Source organism: Aulostomus chinensis, chromosome 14 (assembly GCF_037954235.1).
Source record: "Aulostomus chinensis isolate RoL2024-O1b breed Wild chromosome 14, RoL_Achi_v1.0, whole genome shotgun sequence".
NCBI lineage: Eukaryota > Metazoa > Chordata > Actinopteri > Syngnathiformes > Aulostomidae > Aulostomus > Aulostomus chinensis.
The window spans coordinates 3192414-3215077 of record NC_141333.1 but is presented as its reverse complement, the minus strand read 5'-3'; the positions used below and the strand labels follow the sequence as shown (position 1 = coordinate 3215077).

Below are 22664 nucleotides of genomic sequence, written 5' to 3'. Positions count from 1 at the left end.
AAGTGCTTCACACTGAGCTTATAAACACTCCAGTGTTCGAGTACCGTGACTCACCACACGCCGCTGACACACACCAAGGTTAACTTATACAACGGGTTTACGTGCCGCTCATTCAAGTTTTAAACGTGTGAACCTCACATTTTCCTTGTTCAAAATGATTATAGTTGTCAGTAAAATAATTTTCCGTATCTTGAATTAAAGTAAATTAAAGTGCAAAAAAACAAACAACAGGTCTTGTGAACGTGACTTGAAACAGAAGCAATACCCTCCTGTGTTACTCGGCCAGTTTTGAAAAAGCGTGGTGTTAATTGTGTGATCAGCAGCAACACAAATAAAAGAAAAATAGAGGTTTTACCCATGAAATACTTGTGAATGAACTCATGCACTCAATAAGACTCACTTGAATCCTGGTTTGTAGTATGCCAGGACAACCTCTGATTAGTTTGATCTTTTCTTTGGAGGAAAAGGATCCACTTTGTTCTACCTAAAACGAAGCAAGCACCTGCACATATTTTCTTACTTGCACAAAGTCATAATGTATTGTAATATTGCTCCCTGTAATTGACCGTTTTAATGGCTTCCCCTTTCCCTCTTGTGCATATTCACTCTAATTCCTATTAGAGCAGAGTCGTCTGCTTCCCCTGGAAGGGGACGGACCTGAAGAGCAGCACAGATGATTTCACGAGACCGCACAGTCCACCCACCTTCAACTAATGACTTGGAAGTAATGGCCTCCAAAATTTTTATATTTTTCATTTCCAGTCCACAGCCAGCAGCAGGGGGGAACTAAGAGACATGAGGCAGTTCAAGGATGAAATAAGTTGCTGACTTTGTCGGCACTTGTTTCAGAAACACCAGGATGTGCTGTATGCGTGATGGCCAACTCCTACAAATGTTATTCATACCCACCAAGGTTACTGTACAAATTATTTTTGCGAGGAACTTCCTGTTTATTCTTCGACAGGAGACAGTTGTTATCCAGCTGTAGGTGGTAGTGGCAAAACAGACATTTTGTATAAATGTACATAGTGTCTTCAGCTCACTTAATTTAGCAAAGATTCAGTGTATTTTCTTCACCAGAGTTTGAACAGAGTTGCCACTGCTTGACTCTCCATCCAGGCGTCTTCATCATCAACCTCCCTCTGAAGCTGGAACATTGTGATTTTGCTTCAAAGTGCTTGTAATTCTTTAAATTGTACAAAAGTTACTAATCCATTGCCTTGGAAACCAGCCGAGACAACCTTAGCAAACTAAATGTAAGAAAACAAACCAAACAAAAAACTATTAAAGAGATTTGCTGCAAAATGTCAGGTTCTACCTGAGATGTGCTGCACCCGTCCGCCGGGTCTGCTGAAATTCAGCTCCATAGCTGTTTTATAATCCTGCTGACAGATAGGATGCAGCAAACACACCACATACTGTGGGCCACGAACACGATCACATGAATGTCTTAGCGTTAATGTTGAATGTAGAGCATCATTCGTCTCATCTCTCTCTCTCTCTCTCTCTCTCTCTCTTTCCCACTGTAATCTATTTACACAAACAGTAATCCAGCCAGATGATACGAGCTCTCATTGAATGAATCCGTCGGCAGCAACAATCCACCAAAGAAAAAAATCAAGCAAACAAACTAAACATGATTAATTAATAGTAAGTTTATTTTCCCCGTCATCACTAATACATACCGACTTACATGGGAAATAACTGGAAATGAACCACAAAGGACATTTTTGTCGTAGGGGGATTTGGAAGGCAATCAAGTGAGGTTAAGAGTATTGTAAATTATCGACTGGACGATGCAGACTGGTAATCCTGGAACCTTGGCTGCTGTATTTCACATAATTCAGTTACAATGAAGTTAGCATATCATCACTCCCCCTCCCAGGTAAAGGGACCAGGAGCTGATTCATCTTTCTTGTAACAAGCTGCCTGTGCTGCCTGTGCCAGCTCGAGGGACGACGAAGGCCAAGTTCAGAGACTACTATCTTTTGGAATATCGATACACTGTCTGATCCATGTATTTATGGCATCTTGTGAGTAATTTGAGGGTTAATAATTTGTTTTATCTTTGTCTCTATATACGCTGATACTTTCCAACAGTACACTGTATAAATAAAATATCCCCACCCCTTCTTAACGCGGTGCAGCAGAGCCACAGTTCAGTCTCTTATTCTGATTCCTCTGCCTCAGGAATATAAAACCTGACTGCAGTTCTCTCTGTAGCTGCTGTATTTTAAATACAAACCTGCTTTTGTTTTTTTTTTCTTTTTTAACCTTTTACTCTTAAATTGTACCTTTTGTTTTAAAACATTGTAATTAATTCTGTAATTCGTGGTGTGGTTTGTAAGACATCTTGACACGGCAAGTTATGGATGAAATATATATATAATTCATTACTATTCACATAGAAATGAATTTTAGATGTAGATTTAATGTACTGAATTTCTCTCCAATCCCACCACATTGACTGAGAATAATTATAGTCCTTGAGAAAACAAAATGCCGCTGTTGTTGCTATGTATTGTAAGAGCGTTCTAATGACTTGTAATCAGCGCGAGCTCAGTTATCAGTCATTAAAACATTGTGTTGACGATGATGATTATTATTATTATTATTATCATTAATGGCACCTTCCATGACTGTCGAGTACACCTTACATCATGTACAATCAACTTATACATAAAATCAAATTGTAATCACCAACGAGGAAAAAGACATTTAACTAACAATGAAAAGTGCCTCAAAAAGAAGATTTACTAAAAGTACGGTGCAGATGGAGTCAGTAGGCTGGTGTAATTGTGTAAAACAAGGTGAAGATAATTAGCTACCACACTAAACCACTTCATTTAACTGCTAGAATACTACTTTGACCAACAAAATCTTTTCAGGTCATCCTTTTGTCCAAGTGGACGTTTGTGACAAATTTGGAGAAATTCCCTCAAAGCGTTCCAGATGTGAGGAGGCCATGGCCTTGAGCTTTGACCACCAACATCCTCGCAGATCATCTTTAAGGCCCGCTTGATGTTTGAGCCAAACTCAAAGAAACTGCAGAGATGCTTCACGGGCAACAATGGGACGTACGGACGAACCAAACGCACAAGCGATGGCAACTCCTCTGCTCTCAGCCCGGTCCATGTAGGCCCTGTATATCGACTATATTATCTCGCCCTCTCAACTGTATGCATAAATTAAATGTATAATTTAACAGAAATGACAGTCATGCAAAGGTCAAGTACCTCAAAATTACATCTCAACTACAGCACTTAAATAAATGTTTTTAGCTATTTCCTTTATTGTTACCACCACCTGGATCAAGCCAGTTATGCGGTGCTCTCTATAAGCAGTTTCCCACTCTACAGGAAAATTTTAATTGACTGTGACATATAATGCTGAGCCTTGCTGTCACTGTGCTATTACACTTTATTTTCTCATATAACCAGTAATAGGCTACGGCACGTGGAGACACACTCGCTCAAACTCACTGAGCAACATAAATTCAGCGGCGTCTTCGTCTAAATGACCAAAAAAGTCATTAATTGCTGCGGCTCCTCCTGAGCTCCCTGCAGGGGATCGGAGATGACAAGAAAATGAATGCTCTGACAGCGTGTCTATGCTTATTTGCTTTGTTGTTGTGCAGCTTATGATGAAAAAATCCTGGAAAGGGTCCTAAATTGAAGAAAAGTAATTCATTTTGCTTTTCTGGTTGATGAATACTTCATACTTCATCAAGGTCATCCACTTTATTGCTAATGAAATTGATAGGCAATAACATTTTTGCATCTGACAAGAAACAAGTTGCTCAAAATCAGATGCAGAATGCAAATGCAAGATCTGTATTCGAGTCTACTGGGAGCAGAAGGAGAGAATGCCAGCAGATGCATTAAAATAAAGATGATGTCTTCGGTTTAGAAATTAGCCATGTGTTAGTATTTTATCTGCCTGGCTGGGATTTTTCTCTTCATCAGTGTTGAATGAACCTCAGCTACACGCAAGCATCCTGATGGAACGAGCCAGCTTTTCATAATTAGTAACTCAGGCAGAAGTTATGAAAGATCAAGCAAAATAAAAAGAGCTGTGACGCGTGTGATGTCCACCTCACAGTAAATTGGTCAGAAGACCTTCACCGATAACCTGTCAATTTCCTTACAGGAACAGGAAAAAAAATAAATAAATAAACCAAACTAGAGGAGTTTTTTTCCCACCTTTGTCTCTCTGTAATCATGAAATCCGCTAACCTCTTGAACCCGAGTTAAGACAACCTGTTTTTCTAATATCATAAAAGGAGTGTACTAATTATGTCTTCCTCTTTACCTCTTTACAAATGCTAATTACCAAAGCCAACTCTCATATTGCAGTGCAGACAAACATGCCTGAAGTTATTCAGATGAGCCATTTATCTGGGTCTCGTACCTCCCACCTTCACTGGATTCACGTTCCTTCTGGTTTACAGTCACAACGCTCCATTCTCATGCAATATTTATTTATATCTATTCATATTGCCAAAGAGGAAATTTACTGAAATGACCAAAAAGGTAGTTTAAAAAAAGAGGGTTTGTAGTTTTTTCTTATTTTCTTTGGTTGAACGTCTGGCGTTCCTGTATTCTTCTTTCACAGTGATATTTTAATCAAGCTAAATTAGATTCTTCTTTTGTGACAGCAGCATTTTACATAATGAGAGACTGAAATCACAACAACTTCTGACTGTCACATTATTGACAATTTTTAAGATTCTTTGAAGATTTTATTTATCAAAAATTCTATCTGATGTTTCATCTATCAAAGCTAAACCATCAAAAAGTAAACAAATGTGAAACAGGCCACTAGTTGGTGAACCAGTATGAACTGGCAGCTGCTGGCTTTGGCTGCTCCTGTGATCAGCTCCAGTGAACCGTCTCGTACTGGTGCAGATCATCCAAATCTCATAAGACTTAACTTCTCTTGCAGCAGCGTTTTGACTTTACTTGCTTCACCGCAGTAACTTGGCACTCGCTGGAGACCTGAAGGTCAAGACTTCTGCGAGGGACTCGCTTGGAGGCAAACTGGATCAAATTGTAGATCCTGGATCCCAAAGACCGCTCCTGAACCTGCAGGTTCTAACAGTATTTTTTTCCGGACAGTTTTTAATCACATCGCTTAAGTCCATGTGAAGTGGTTTTCATCTTCCTCATATCCATCTATGATTCAGAAAATCTGTTTTTGATGTAATGAGTGAAATCTGAACCCTTTGATCTGGTCTTTTTCGAAAGACAGCACAGTGACTCTGACAGAAACGTGTTTGCCTTTTTTCCTGCTTTTACCGTATAGTCACGTTTAATGTTTTGCGTGAATAATTGAAACATGAAAAAAAAAAACATCAGTGTGTTTGAAACAGAAAAGAGATAGCAAATGCACGGGAAAGCGTGATTCTCAGCCTACATGTGGGCTTAAATGATTACATACGAAACATTTACTGAGAGGTTTGTTCAACAGTCCAGAGGACCTGAGGAGGTGACATAAAAAACACAATTGGACTAAGCAAGCCTGGAGCACTTCAAGCAAACTCAGTGGTGAGGTCTGCTCTGCACACAGCTGGGATTTTTTCCATTAAAAACCCTTTTGCTGGTTCAAGCCATTACAATGATTTCCACATTACTGCTGCGGCTGCACTGATGTGATCAAGAAATATTTTCTGCTAGATTTGGTGGATTCAAATTGGGTTCTGCAACACAAAAAAAAAAAACATTCAGAATGCTGAAAAGTGTGCAAATGCAGCATTCAATTTTCAAGGAAAAAAACAAATTTGAGTAACTGAAGCTAAGGACTGTAGATGTCATCTTATTTTGATTGAAATGATAAAGTTTGACTGTGACCTTTTATTCACAGTCATCACTGGTTATTGGAATCCATAATGTCACATGCAGCGTCGGCCATTTCTGAAAATGTCGATATGAAGTATGAAAAAGGGGGAAAGAAGGACATGTCGAAGTGATTTGTATCTGTTTGAGGGTCTCTGGTGGGTAGAGCTGTTCTGTTGTAAAGTCGACAAAACACCCCTCAACTAGAGAGATCTGTCTTCCGAGGATACACATTCAAAGACCCTGTCAGCATGTGAGCAGGAAGAAAGACAAAGTCGACCGTACCCGCAAACTTTTTTCCATAAGAGAATGGCTAAATGCATCAGGAAGAAAAGAAAACGCTGACAAAGGTGAAGTGCTGTTTGCTTCTGTCTTGTGCTAAAAAGCCTGGCAATTTATGAGCCAGCGCGGATGTTCATCCTGTGTTCTTCTCTTCAGCTGAGTGTTTGAGCCGCATCATCTTTGAGCCCACTGGATGTGTTCTTGATGAAAACTGAAGCATGGAAATCATATGCAGAATGCTTCCCCTTGTCTTCGAGGACTCTTGATGCAAATCAGTTCAGATGATACACAACGGGTTATCTGAGCGCTTTATCAGGATCGAGAGTCTCCTAAAAAATTACTCAAATTACTGGAGGATTTCAGAACACATTTGATCATTGCAGTCTTGAGTTTATTTTTATATGTCATGTTTCAAATATCTCCTTTGACGCAGCCGGAACAGCACAGCCAATAACACAAATGAGAGCAGTATTTCATTTGGATGGTCCATTTCCAGGGTTTTTATTTTCTATGCGTCCTCACTTGCTTACTGAGATGCCTAAATTGAAGAAATCCATCATTATATATAATCAATACACTTACACATATCTGTTCTTATGAGTAAGAAGGTCTTCTATAATTTAATCAGATTATTGCACTTCGTCAAATAGTAATACACACTTTTTTATGTCCACTGTGAGAGGCATAAGCACAACTTACTAAGTGCAATGCATGAAAAAACACAATTAAATCCAGTTTTGTAAAATGTTTACTTTGGCTGTCACAGTTTCAGGGTTCACTTACATATTTATCAACGCATTTCCATAGCTTTTATTCCTGCGAGGTAATAATTCATGACCCTGTTTCTCTGAAACACTTGTCAGTTTTCTTGCTCTTGCTGTTGTGGTTCACTTGTCTTATTTGTAGCTCACATGATTTGATATAAGAGGTGACAGTAAGTCCATATTCCAGATTCTTGGAGGTGATGCTAGCAGTGTGCTGCCTCTGAGTAGTCAAGCAAATGGTCAAAAAAAAAACAAAACACACACACACACACACACACACACATCATGCATAACTTATACAGATAACATAACATGCATCGACCACTGGTATTCTTCTGAAGATGTTTCACTGACAAAAATCACCATAATCATCATACCTTGCAATTTATTTCAGCATCTAATTGGTTTTCCAGCCAGCAACCTTTCAGTCACTGAACTGTCAGCCACATGTAACCAGCACATGTCCAATCATCTCAGAGTGATGGATTGTGTATTCCAGAAATGAGCTGGTGGCAGGACTCGCACTCTAATGGAATTGTGTACATTTTGTTCAACAAGTCTGCCCCAGTAATTACCCACCATTTGTGAGCCATTAAGGTCAGAGTATCATTAGAATGGTGCAGAAAATGGTGGCAGTAACACCACATCTGTTAGATTTAGATATAAAGGAGCAGCAGGAACACGAATGCACTTGACCCATGGAAAATGACTTCAGTTCAAACATTTCTTTACTGAAGTGATTGTTTACTTTAGACATCTATTTTTTGCATTCTATTTCTTTTCGGGTTCTCTGTCCAGTCTGTTCAAATGAACGACAGGAAGCACATAAAGCCAGGCACACAGCACAGAAGGGTTCCAATTTTTAAAAATTAATATTTGGTGTGCTTCGCACGTAAAGAGAATGAAAACAATCAGTGTCATTCCTCATTCCCCTTAAAAGAGGGGGGAGTTGGAGAAACAACTTTCAGAGGAGGAAACAACGCATGTGTCTCTTGTCTCAAAAATACTTCTGAATGTAAAAGTGGAATCGCTTTTTTCTGGAGTGTTTCCTCTGACCCAATAACTTCCTAAATGCTTGTAAAATAGCTTTATTGTTTACACGTCTGATGATATATGCTGCAGGGATGTTAGTTCATGCACAGAGAAGTTGACAATCACTGAAGGCTGCCCCTTTAAACTTAAAAGTAGAAATATAGTGAAAAATTTGCTAGAAAACTCCAGATCTTCTCAGACAGTTAAATAATCAACGAAGCTGCATTGATCTAGCTCAGGACGAAAAGAACACATCGTCTGCTGTGGGAATGTTTCAGACATTCAGTAAACATATGGGCTTTTGTATATTATTTAGAATACAAGATTTGGATGGAAGCTATAACGAACTGAAAGCCTTGACCGTCTACAGGAGCAGCGGGAGCCCCTGAGGTGAGGCATCAATTTCACATTGGAATGTGCACCTGTACACACCTGTGCACATGATGCCACATCATCCGAGGTCTTACTAATGTGCCCTTTAAAAGTCAAGCTAATGCCTGGAAAATGCCTTCGGTGCCCAGTGCAACATTTCAGTCATATGCACCTACTTATTGATGATTGCAGAAAAATATTCCTCCTGTAAAAATTCATCCCTACAAAGCAAAATGTGATAAATGACATCCACCTGTCAATCATCTTCAGTTTCCTCACTGACTACTGCACAAACACATCAGTACTGTTAAACTGGATCATATTTTACAGAGAAAATATATGTAATGTATTATTATTAATATTATTATTATTATTAGTAGCAGTAGTAGTAGTATTATGAGACAGTTAGATGCTGAAATAAATTCCAAGGTATAATAATAATTATAATAATAATAATAACAATAATAATACAAGTAATAATAATAACAATAACAATAACAATAACAATAATAATAATAATCTGATTATCTTTTATATAAACGATGTCTAAAGTGGTGGACAAAACTGGTCAGTTTATGTACAAGTAAAAATGACTGCGTTTAGGTACAGATATTTGTATCCGTATGTCAATTCCAATGTACTAAAAACATAATGTACAAGAAATTATCTTATCATGTTAAAATCAGATCATTACAATGCTGCTGTCCAACTGTTACTCTGTTTTTCTTGTACTGTGTCTTATGTTTAATGTCAGTGTAGAGCACTTAGGGCTCACAGCTGTATGGTAATTTAGAGTGAGCCATTCAGTCACTTCATGAAACTTGCTGTTGTAAAATATTTCTTGAAGGCAAATTACGTCCTGCAGGATTTATTTCATCGAGTACGCGTTGTTGAATCTTTTATTTTGAAGTGTTTCCGGTGTGAACATGGAAGCGCGCAGCTGATTGATTAGAAAACCAAACCGTGGGAGAATTTTATGGCGTGGCTGTGCGGTGAGCACCTGGCTGGTAAGACAACTAGGTAAAGGAGCTTTTTTTTTTCCCTTCTTCTTCTTTTTAGTGTTGTAATTGACTGCAGCTGTAAAAGATTTCTTTGGGGACTGTGTTGTTTGTCTGGGTGCTCCAGAATCGTGCTAACAGGCTCTTAGCTATGGGCTGTTTTATTTACACCTGTTGCTAAAGCTAGCTTAGCCTCAGCTGATGGTGCTGGACGATCACCTAGCTAGAAAGTCAGCTACACATACATAATGATAATTTAACAATTTATGAGTAAAAAAATAATGAGACCATCTGTCAAAAGTTCATCTCAACATAATTTGTCCACTATAGGAGGGTTCAGTCTGTGGCTTTGTTTTCTTGATCTGTGTATGTATTAGGACTTCAGAGCAGGTTATTTACCACCTCGCATGATAAGACCTCATTAAAATGTTCCTAAATGGGAGGTCTTGGCTTCCACGGCGGTGGTTATCAAGGCTCAAAGCCTTTAAAGTTCCTCTGTTTGCTGCAGGTTGGTGATGATGTGACGGTGGGTGTCAATCCTTCAAAACATCAAATACAACCTTGCATTTGAAAAACAAATTCATATGTTTATATTTTCAGTGGTTCAGACACTCATTGGACGCGGGTGTGATGTCACACCTGAATGGACAGCATTCTAATTGAACAAATGTTGTAAGTGTGGTTTATTGTCTTATTTTTTATGGTACTTGTTCACTGGTTAATAACTGCAAATTAATTCTACTGAACATTAATAGTTAAAATGGCCATCTCAAGTTGCTACATTGATTTAAGTCCCTTATGTTCCAATTGTGAAGCCCATTGTCAATCTATAATTGTTCGCTCCAGACTTTTGTGTACTGCCCGACTTGTGTGGATTTTCAGATGCTGTGTCCTTCTTTGCGGTAAAGTACAATATGAATTATTTAACTGCACAAACATTTTTTTGTCTTTTTTTGTTGGCAGGACTCTCTTTATCTCAACCCTCAACAGCACCTTCCTCATTAATATCGTGGACAGCATCTCCACCTGTCATGTGGAAGACTGCAGTTGGATTCCCCGATGGTGAGTAATTTCCCATTTTATTGTTTACTGGGATCATCTTGAATTAAAACCAAGATCTGTGTCAGATACTATAAAAGGGGAAACACATTGGTTGATACAGATTTCTGTACAAAAAGCACAAATGCACATGTAGGTGTTTTCCAGTGACAATAAGTAAGATGAAGGAAGTATTTGGAAGAATTAACGTCAGAAATAATCCAGCGCCAGTAAGTATCTGGTCCCCGCCAATTACGCTTCCATACAGTTATAGTAAGATTCTCCACCACCACAGCTCCTTTCGAGAACTTCTCATGTTGGACCCACTTGTCACCTCATATTTTATGCTGTAGTTACGAGTTTGTGTGTCGCTTTTATTTCCTGTCTGTTTTTCGCCTGTGTCCAGTCAGTTGATTGGTCCCAGCCCTGCTCTCAGTTTTTGATTTACGCCATCGGCACCTTCATTAGTAGGGTTTTAATTGCTCTTGGGAGTCTTGGTCAGGTCATCTGTTTAGTTTTCTGGCTGATCGTGTTGGTTCAGTAACTACAAGGTTCACTTTGTTGTCATTAACTTTTAAACGTAAGCACAATGACAATGGTACTTTTTTACGTGTGCGTAATAAGCAACAACAATACTTAAACTCCCCTTTTCCTGTGGTGAAAAATGCAGATAACTATTTTTGCCTTTTAACAGATGCACGTTAAATATTACAGTTCTCCTGGCCAAAGTTTACTGGTAGAAAAGTCTTTGTTGTCCAGTTCATTTTGCCTTTGAGGTGCCGTACACCACTGGCGGCATGGCTCAGAGGTAGAGAGGCTGCTTAGCAACCAAAGGTTCTTTGGTTCGATCCTTCCCCCGGTGACCATGTCCAAGTATGCTTGAGTGAGATGCTGAGCCCCTAATTGCACCTGTGGCCCTGCCTCTCTCCCAATGTCAGCTGGGATAGGCTCCTTAATGGACTTAATTATCCTTCATGGATATGCGGTATAGAAAATGGATGGATAGATGGTGCCGTACACCTTCACTGAGAGCGCTCAGCAAAACCAGTGCAGATGTTCCTGTCTTTGTCTAGATGTTGGCAAGCTGCTCCTTGGGAGCTGACCACATGTTCTGCTGGATGTTCCCAGAACAGGTGAGCGCTTTGAAACTGTGGATTTGCAGTCTCTTTTCTGTGGCTGACTAGATGGACTTGACAGCATCAAGGAGAGAGTGATCGCCTGTTACATGCACAATGGAGAAATTTTACATGTACAATCATCTGAGTACAGTGTTGCTATGAACAAGTGTCAGTGCTATCTGCAAATGCCAAACTCTCCTGCTGGAGTGCTGTTCACTTTTCTTTTAATTTTCTTTGATTGCCAGCATACAGTTTAAAATCTTCAATCATTTTTCCCATCAGTAGGATGAAGTGTCTACAGTGAGTGCTTCCAGCTGGAAAATTCCCTCTGAGAAATTGCTGAACTGCACATGTTTTAGGGAGCTGTCCTGCCCCAAGTTCTTAAGTCTTCTGGCCATTCTTCTGCTTCATTTTTCTTACGAACAGGTTCGCACAGTGCTTTTCAGGGGCTTTCTTTGTACTGGATGTCAGTAGAACACTGCTGGAGCAACTTTTGACACAGTAGCTCACACCTTCTGGGTGGTGTCTTTCACTGCATTGTGCCAAACCAGAGGAGCATCTGCCAGTCCATGAACACACCTCTTCAATTTTAACAGTGTTCCTGTGCTCCGAGCTTCTTGGGGAGCCCGAATGGAAACATTTTGTTTTTACCCTTTACCTTGCAAAAAGGCTGCTTTTATATCCATGGAGTTCAACTGCCGTTTTTCTTGACCTAAAACAGCCATGATCTTTTGAAGGGACTCTGGGGCATATGCAGGTGGGTCTTTTGGGAGTTTCTCAGTGCTTATTTCTTCAAAGCCTCTGGCAGCAAATCTAGCTTTGAGTACAAAGATAAGCTCCTGTGGAGTACTGTCTTCAACTTGGTCAGCTAAATCCAGAAAGAAAGCCACTGTGGTACAAACTGTGCTGTAATTCCTCTTCCGTCTCATTTAGATGAGGTCACAAGTTGAGACGAGCAGAGTCAGGGTGTAACGCACGTTCAGGGTGGAAGCTATCTGTGCTCGCTGCTACAACAAGTCCTTCTCTAGTTCCTCCTTCCTACAGGAAACATGGAAAAAGCACGAGCAAATTTGATTGCAGAGTGGATTTTTTTGGTCAATAATGAATACACTTGCATTTTTACAGGGAACCTCATTTAAGGATACCAGTATGTTTGGGACTTAAACAGCAAAATGACTTTTGCACCAAACATCAAACAGATCAGATAGGACTATAATAACTTGGATGTTGCCTAGAGGACATCTACACATAATATCGGATAAATACACCCTGAAGAAAAGTCTATAATGGTAATGGCAGTTCAAATAAATACCATGCTTGAACGGGACATGTTTATTTGATTTGAATGCATTATGTAGTGATATTTAAAGACTGTTGCCATCATTGATCTGTTGGGCGGTCACACAATTCTTACATGCAAGATAATGAAGAAAGTCATCAGTTATTCTTGCCTCAGGCAGTGACGCTTGCCTTGGACTATTGACATGATGCAGTCAGACTGCCAAGACAATTTTCTCAGAACATGCACGTCATTCATAGATGTGCTGTGTGAAGTCATATTCTTTTATTGCATACATACATTATCATTGTATGGCGTGCACCCTACACTTGCAAGTTTGCATGAAAGGCACCAGACTTAACAAATTAGCATAATTTTTCACATCAGGGATCTTTAATTTGACAGACAGTAGACTCAGGTTTATTCAGGCACATCGAGTGAGTTGAGAACAATGAACACTGAACATTGCTTGAGCTCTGCTTGCTGTTAGGGTTATAATTAGAGTTGCTTCACTCACTCTCAAATGGCCTACATCAGGTGAAAACAACCCCAGTCGCAGGTGAGAAATAAAACAGCTCTTGCACTTGAGCACCAGCTATAATGATAAAAGTTAATGTAGATAAAAAATAAAATCATGCTTACAACATGACCGATGAATAAGACTCACTAATGAGACTGAAACTCCTAAGCAATCACTGAAGTTCAGCTTGAACTGCAGCAGCAGAAAGGACGTCCATTTCCCTGACAGTGTGATTAATAGTTTTCCAAGTGAGGAAAGTTAGCGTGGGTTTTGTGTGCCAAAGATATCTCACTCGCAGCTGACGTCCTTTAAGTGGTTGTTCATCAAATTATGTCAGCACTGAATCATTTCTTCTCTTTTGTAAATATAAATGAGGCAGGAAGTAAACACATTGTCCCTGACAAATCATTCACACCATTAGTGACTAAACATCTTGGTGTTTTGACCTGTAATTTAAGCGTCCCCTGTAGACCCGTTTTGAAAATGGATGATGCAACATTTCACTTGCAGGCTGTCCTGCAAATTTATGCTCATACAGTATGAAGTAGGCTGTAGGAATATAGCAGCATTAACATGGAAATGGGCTGATTGAATCTATTAAAAAGACAAATAATGCATTCTTTCAAGCAGCGAAAGAGGCATACAGACTAGTCGGCCAACATGATCACCTTGTTTGGCACAACCATGGCTAATAAATCATGCCAAAAGCATTAAGAGCCTCTGCAGCAGTTCTGAGAGTGGACCAGCATTCAGTTTTAGATTTAAAGCTGCAGTAAGCTAATCCTGACTGACCCTCACTCTCAAAATTCCGTGACCAAAACTGGAACGGATAACCTCAGGTGGGTTGATGGAGGACCCTTGATAAAGGACGGAAAAGAGCTGACACTGTACCATGAAAAATATCTCTTTTCAAACAGAAGATAAAAATAGACATTGGTTCGGGTAGATTTGATGACAGCAGCACCTGGAAATGTTACGATGTGTCAGTGTGTGACAGATGTGCAAAGACACATCATTAAAACGGAGACGTGAGCACTGATGCACTAAGCAAAATTAGTGGATTCGGAGGAACGCCTCACTGAAAAGTGGTTTAATGTTAATTTATTATCTGACACATCTGAGATGATATTTGATCCCGTTCTTGGAGAACTTTGGCCAGTCAACTGGGTGACACTTAAATTCATCAACGCAGGCCGCAATTTGAGTATGCCAAGCTAATTATCACATCCGTCAATTTCCACCTACATAGTGCTCATTACCTGAGATACACAGCATCAGGAGGTGATAGAGCTAACAGCAAATGTCTTCATATGATGAATATATCATCACCAACCTTCACAGGTGCAAGGTTTCAGATGATTGCCCAGGTCAAGGATGCATCAGTGTTACATTCTGGACAGTGTTTATATAAATGCAGAGGCGGAGAATGGATGTTCAGAATCAGTTATAAAGATGGTTCCATGCTATTTAAAATGGACATAATTTATTCATGTGATGTTGTGAAGTGATAGAATGTTGTTACTAAAAAAAAAAAAAAATAGATGATGGTAAAATAATGTAGCTAATTTAGCTCACAGGCATTCTACAAAGACAGCATTTAACCATTTGGATAAATGTAAAAGTATTAATTTCGTTTCAGATTTAATTAACCATGGACTAATAATGCCATATCATACATGGTAAATGAAATTCAATACATTTAGTCGTAGAAATTACTTGCCAGGAACCAAACCAACTCATTTTTATCCACCATGGTTCATTAATGTCAAAATATCTTTTAAAAATTATCCCTGACTTGCAGAGTTGTTCTGAATTTTCAAAGCTGGGAACTCATTTTTCTGATAGTTGCGCATCATGTGAATGCAGCATGCATGGAGGTAACGTGACCTCTGCTGGGTGCCGTTATTTGTTAGGAGGATATCTGCAAAACTATCAGAGAGATTTCTGATGAACTTTGCTGGTAAGATGGGTTAAATGAGAAGGATCAAGTGTTTAACTTTTGTCAGCGACGTATTTTAAATCGTAAATCCTGGAGACTGTTCGAGTCCAATGGCAGGATACTGCAGTGATGAATGCTATTATGCCGTCAGCATCAACATTCTGTGCCTTAGTTTGATCATTTGAAAAGGAAATTGTGACTACACCTTATTTATTTCGTCTTGATTTTTTGAAATCTGTGGCTTCTTGACCTTTCCTCATATCTGTGGCCTGGAAGTTTGCTTCCTGACAGTTTAATCTGGTTTTCGCACTTTTGTTACATGAGGTTACAGAAATAAATATAATTTCTTTTCCGTTACAAGTTTTTCTTTTTTTTTTTTCCCTCCCAGAATATGAAAGCTGAAAGCAGAATTCTAAATTCATCCCAGTATTTTCCCAAACTATCTCCTTATTGGCTTTTTATTCAAACAGACCTAACAGCCAGAATCCTCTGCTGATGGGGGTCTTGCAGAAAATTACAGGAACTTTATGGCTTAAGAACAAGTGGGAGTGTTGTCATATGACATCCATGAATGATGATACTCACTGCAGCATATTTCTTCCAGACATTATAGGGGCGATGATGAATGAAAGGGGACCCATGGCCATGGAGCATTTCCAAGGTATAGAGGACTGAACCCTATAGAGCTCAGGGCCAACAGGGACACATGGTCCATTCTTTTATACGTTGAAGATAAAGAGACATTCACCTCTCGCTGACCTCGAGTGTTGAGCATCATCCTGAGGAAAAGACTTCATGATGATGATGAAATGCCTCAGAATGGCTGCTTCATTCTAATACGGAAGCACAAATGACCTAGTTGAGTTTGTGATCAAAATAAAATAACACGCTACATTATTTTACCTATGTTGTCACTTATAGCCTTACATCAGTGATGACCTCATACCTCTGATGGGCCAATTACTCGACCACAATACCAAAAATGGCAGGCATGAGTCATTGAGAACATTAAAGTTTTATGGATAATTGCTAAATTTAAAGGGTTCCTCTTTATGATTTCATTAAAAAGTCTGTAAAGCGAATATAGGAAGCAAACATTGGCATTGAGGTTAATTTCCATGGGGACTTAAAGACAATCACTCCCCACACCAGAAGTCATTCCCTCATGTTGTAATGCCACTTGGTAAAGGACGATGTAGAAAGGCCCTGGGACCCCAGAGGGCTGCAGGAAGAAAGATTAAAATGTAGGGTATTGATAAACCATCGCTGACAATACAAACAACCCGCAGGGAGCTGGTGACATGTTCTCGCTAACTGAAGTCCCCTTCATGATCCACCAGGGATGGCAAAGTTTAATTATACTGAACAATGTGATTGTTGCTTGGCATGGATTTATCTACATAGCTCTATCGTATTTTCCTGGTAAAAGGCTTTGAAACATGCAGCACTGTGGGAGGGCAGAGAAGTCATCCTTGTTGTCATTTCCTCCTCCTAATCAGGGCCTAAAAGATATACAGCATTGTCACTTGCTCATTTTAAACCCTGATGGATAAAATAAAGAGAGAGCCAGAGTGTGTTTCTCAAAATAGACATCACATCTTCTCTAAACTTACATCTTTAATCCAAAAGGATTCATCTCACAGTTTGCTTTGATTTTGGCTCAGGCTAATGTCTGGAGAATCGGGTCCAGACATTGTTCAGAGTTGACCTTTCACACAATAGCGCAACAAAAGCAGATTATCTGTGTCAGACGTGTTCTCATCCACTAGAAATACTCTGGTTTAGATGAGGGTTGACAACTCTGTAAAAAATATGCTGCAGCTACAAAAGTCGGTTCATAATTTGGTCATAAACATGAGAATGACCCTTCCTCTGCAACTTCTGTTTGCTTTTTTGCCAGTAGCATTATTAAATCTTGAACAACACACTCACGCTCTGGTTTCATGGAAAATTATCTGGTCTAATCACACATGGGCTCAGTTGGTAGAGTTGTGTGTGATTGGTGTGACTCCTCAGGCTAATGTCTGCATCACTTATTGGTGATGCAAGTTTCCTAACATCGAAGCAAATTTTTTGACACATTAACACCAGTTAATGTGTGAAGAACGCAAAAGTGGCTGAGGAGCAGAGACGGCCTCGGAGTAATGGCGGATTATTTCTCAGCATGCTCAGACTGTTCTGAAGACAGGCACTTAGCGTATGGATACATCTGGATGCCGCACAGTGGCAGGAACAAACTGCCCTTGCTGTTACTTTGTTCCATTTCCTCTCCCCTGCCTGTCTCTCTGTGAATGACATGACGTCTGCTCCCTCGCATAAACAAAACAAATGCTCCCTCCCGCCGACTGATTTCTCTGCTCTTCAATTCCTCAAAAGTTGACAGACAGTAAAGAAATTGACGCGGCACCACCATATGTTCCTCAAGTGCGAGTGTGGAATAAGATCAAGTTTTACAAAGAAATGTGGTTCATGTTGCTTGCAAAACAGTTGTGCAAAATGTGGCGAACGGCAGAAAGTCACTAATCTCCCAACCCCACATCCAGAGACGCCATGGTGCCACTGCTGGAGAGTGAACAACACCTGCAGCTGCAAGCTGCACTCAAACTTCCTCTGCACAGTCAAAGTCTATCAGCAGAACCCCAGCACCCTCCATATCAAACAGACAAGTGCCTCGTCCTACCCACAAAAAGCATTATAATGACTTTTTAACTTTGCTTTACTCATTCTTGTTTACCGTGTCTCCTCTTAATGAGACGGTAGCACGACTGTAACGTTCACCTCGCTTTCTGGTTTAGTTATTTGTCAGGATTTGTAACCGTTACAGCTGAATAAGTAATTTGCTGTGGGTTTTGGTTTGGTTACAGAAGCACTTGGTTCGTTGGTTACAAATAAGCGACCAAGCCAGACGAAAAGCCAGTGGGTTTTTTTACGCTGCGTTTTTGAAAATAAGCTCAGTGGCTAACATAACTTTTAACCTTACATGCTTTATTTCACACAATAATATTCCATGCATGCTGCTTTTATGTTTGTAAAATAAATACTATCATCAAAGGAACAAAGCTTAGGTAATATTTCATGTCTGCGACCAACTTGGCAGTGACGTTTACGACAGCTCTTTTAACAACACATGAAATGCTTCAAAATTCACAAGTAGGATGTTAACCAACTTATTTCATGACATACAAACAATATTTTAAGCCAGTGTGAACCCTAGAATCTTATTTCAAGCTTTCACCAGAAAAATAAAAAATGTTTGAGATGAGGGAACTGGCAACAGCGCTGAACTTTTTCTCAGGTTGGTACAGTTGTTGAAGTGTGTTTGGTTTTAAACCCTGAAACCATCAAAGCATTGCTGTAAAGCAAATGGAATGTAGTTTGTAGTTTCATACTGCATGGAGACTTAGGAGAGCAGAGGCTAATAGATAATGCATATTGAATGCGTCAGTGGTGCACTGTAGGTGGCTCTGCAAACAGCTGATGAAGGTGGAAACCAATTTTAGGAAAGTGACTTCTTAGTACAGAGTACAAACCTTAAGAGGATCCACATAAATTGCACATGGTTATTTCATGATTATTAGATGCATTCCAGTTCACTCTTGCTCTCACCAATCTGTCATGCTCCGTATTGGTTATGCATGTATTCTTCTCTCCCCCCAGCAGCTGAGCAGGGACCTCAGAACCCAAACCTGTGTTTGCAAGAACAGCTTCATTATGGTCGTGTTAGTGTGACAACACATAAATCACAGTGAGCTTTGGCTACCATCTCTAGCATACACAAAAACACACACCGCCTGCAACATACAGTAACGGTGATACTCAGGGAGGGCTTTTCTTCTACTGCTGGCTTGGCTCTGATAGAAAGTTAAAAAAAAAAATCCTTGGGTCAGCTCTTTATGTCTTCGGGGACAATCAGGAGAGCAAAAAAGCAGATTGCTGCAGACAATTTGATCATCCGCTCCTTGGCATGGGCTCTCCATTACCTGACTGAAATAGGCCTCTCCCAGGAGGCCCCAGGCCTCATTGAACAGGAGAGGTGGGGACTGTAATTATATCTTGGGCCAACCCCAAATCGCTTCCCATTAGTCTGCTTCCAACACGTAGCCGCAGTATCCTCGATATGTCCCTCGCAGCCCACATCCTGGGTCAAGTTGACATACCTGTGCTGCTAACTATGCCCTAATTTATAAGACTTTAATTGTGTCTTGCTATGTTGGCTTTGGCCCTTGCTCACTCAAACGTCATCTCGCCCTGTGTGCTGAAATAGAAAGACGCAACCTGAAGGATTCCTTTGTCTCTCCTTATTAGTTCCACCCTTTTTCTCTGCGGAGACATCCCTCTACTTCTCCAAATGTACACCTGTCCCTTTTGTCTCAAACTTTGTCCAGAGTTGTCTTGTCCCATTACTTACATACAGAATTCACAAAAGATTAACTTTTGTAGAAGCCCACAAGCTAGCATGTCTCCACAAGCCCAATCTATTTTAAACAAGTCAACCTTGCACATCATGACATGAAATTGAGAGACATGTTTTGATCGATCCACTTGAGTTAAAGTAGCCACATACAACACACTGGAACAAATTCTTGTGGGAGGTGAATATCTTAAAAAAAAAAACAACAACAAAAAAACCACTATGATATAGACAGTTGTAGATGTCAACCTCTTGGGATGCCTGCAGTAATTTCTCAGAAAATTATTAAAATCCACAATGTACTCATATGTAATCTATATTTACATGGAAAAATGGATTAAAAGATGTTTGTATGGGTTCTCGGTTTTACTGCAACAGCAAAGAATTGACTAGTTCTCATCATTTATCAAAGCATTGCCGCGAGATTTGGGCTGTGCAAACATCATGTGTGGCTGATTCTGCCTGTGTTTTACATTTTTCTGGTGCATTTCAAATTAGGTGCTCCATGGTACACGGCAGATGTTGTCGCCATGATGTCTCTCATACCTATACGCCGGTTCCAATTGTCACACGAAATTCCAGGTTGACTTTCTTGACACCCACCTGAGGGTGGAAGCATGCGCATACGCATGCTTTCTCTGTCACAGCAGGGTAGTTGGCCTCCGGTAGAACAGGGTGTTGAACTGAAACTCATCAGCTCAGCCAACCAGAAACCACATGCTCTTAGGGCAGCAGTGCGTGGTGGGACCGCTTCTCCCCTGGCGGATTGGTGTTATTCATTTATTCAATCGGTTACCTTGTTGCCTCAGCACGGGATGGAATTGAATGTGGAGAACTCAAGTATTAGTGACCTGACCATAAGAGGTCCTCCTGGACCTTATGGTGTTCTGTTTTTGTTTTCAACACTTTTGGAATCTTTCCTGCTGAGAATTAAATGAGAAAATCTCTTCTGTGTTAGCATAACATGGAGGGGTAAAAGGGTGGGAAACCATTTTATGTGGACGTTCTAGGCCCGCTGGATGCGGATGTTCCCAACTGTTGTGACCACTGTTTGGATGCTTCAGACCACCTGCCTGGAGACCAGACAGAAGGTGCATGTCACTTATTTTCATCCCTGATAAAACAACTTCAGGGTTGACAAGTCTCTGAAATATGTCAGATTTAAAGAAGTAATCCAGTTTAGAAATAATGTTTTAAAGCTGCATAAAACCCCTAATTATGGTTTTGGTTTAAAATTAATGCTTCTTAAATGTTACATTGTAATAACTAGATTAAGCTCATGGTTAAACACGTTCATTAACTACAAATTGATAAAAACTTGTGTGACGATAAGGACGTTATGTTCACTTACCTCGCTAAGAAACCAACTGCTGTATTTCTCAGAATTTCAAATATTTATTTTTAAAATATTTAGATGAATTTTTAGCTTTAAGGTGTTGGTAATTAATTTGATTCAAATTGAATTATTAAGTCATACTTTTGTTTTTGTTTTTTGGTTGTTGGTCAGTCTCCAGCATGTAAGTGATCATGTTGTCATAAAAGTGAATCCGAAAGAGAAACCCTCACTAATCCCTCCTTCTACAAGAGAATGAAGTGCCTCTGTTCATTTGTTCTCCCCTCCACAGTAACACACGACGCATCACATTTGCTTTGAGTGAAGGATATTGAATTAGTGGTAGAACAGTGAAACACAGGTGATTCAGAAAGGTAAGTGTCCCTTGTCTGTTGGCAGTAGAAGCATGTTCCAGCTCAGACTGACAGCTCCTGCGCCGTGGAGAGATCTCACTCTCATCCAGTATTGATGAGTCGGGCTGTGCAAAGCTCCAGCCAAAGACGTCAGAACCCCTAAGTAAAGAGATATGCAAAAGTGGCACACACTTCTATTCTGCCTGTTCTTTCTTTCTCTGCTTGTTTCACCTTGAAATATCACTCACAAGTTTCCTAACAAGAACCACACTATCGCCTTTTCACATTTTCACATCTCACATGCAACTGCTTTCAAATTTTCAGCACAGAAGGCATGAAAGATACTCTTGCCACTCACTCAGCCTTTGCTTAAAGCCTGACAACCATCTGATGACTGCTCAACAGCAAAAACTATCAATTATTGAAGCTGTGATTGCTTTGGGGATATTGTCTGTGCAGTTTGTTTCTTCTTTACCAGCACAAGACAAAATGAGTAAAATAAGCTTGTTTTGTTTTTTTTGGTTCTACATCTCAACAGCATTACAATAAAGACTGTTCATTGCCAGGAACATCAGTGTGGACACCTGCCAAATACCCAGGGTCTTTTCTGATCAAATAAACTCTGTTCATTCCCTGAACCAGCTCCCTCACGCAGTAGGATGAGTTTGATATGGATACTGACTGATGAATCCAACTCGGCAACGTGCAGCCAAGGGATGAGGATGTTTTGCTGTGTTCCTAACAGATGTTTTGTAATTTTGTCCTTCAATTTCACTCAAAGGCATTCAATTTGTCTCAGCATGGAAGTGCATATTTGCACTTCAGCTGTTGAGTATTCTAGTTGTCAGGTTTTATTCTGATATATTATTCAATCCAGAAATAGACAATAATTTCTGCCTCATTCAGCTGCAATACATAATTTTCAAAAGACCAAATAAGCCAGGTTTCTGACATTTGAAAAACGTCCTTTTTTTCCAGAAAGATCAACATTTATCGGTTTGAGTAAGGGAGGAAGTCAAAACTAAACCCCTTGACCCAACTCCTTGCAGTCTAATAAATGCAATAGTAGTTTCTATGTACAGTACTTGATGTTTAGCTTCCTGGGGTATTTTATGCATGAGTTGTGTGCAACTTATTTGCGCAAATCAAAGCTAACTCGGGGCATCGTATCAAGCCACCACACTGTAGTGCATTTTTAACAGTCAGCAACCAGTGAGCAGTCATATGGAGTAAAAGCTTCAAGGTGAAGAATTTGCATTGTGGTCTTTGAAGTACCCAAGGAATCTTGACAGTGCTTGTGTGTAGTTGCTTGCACATGAGGTGCATGTTTATGTTATGTTTGTGCAAGCCAACTAGTGTGTGTGTGTGTGTGTGTGTGTGTGTGTGTGTGT

At 39.9% G+C, this 22664-nt stretch overlaps 1 protein-coding gene across 1 annotated transcript in view; it reads left to right on the top strand.

Moving 5' to 3' along the window:
- Positions 1 to 9208: 9208 nt before the first annotated feature.
- LOC147249455 (thiamine transporter 2-like) overlaps positions 9209 to 22664 on the top strand; it is a 77776-nt gene continuing 64320 nt past the window's right edge. The window contains exons 1-3 of the mRNA XM_086225116.1: positions 9209 to 9304; positions 9883 to 9954; positions 10246 to 10344. The gene's annotated coding sequence lies outside the window, so the exon portion shown is untranslated. The remainder of the gene's footprint in view (positions 9305 to 9882; positions 9955 to 10245; positions 10345 to 22664) is intronic.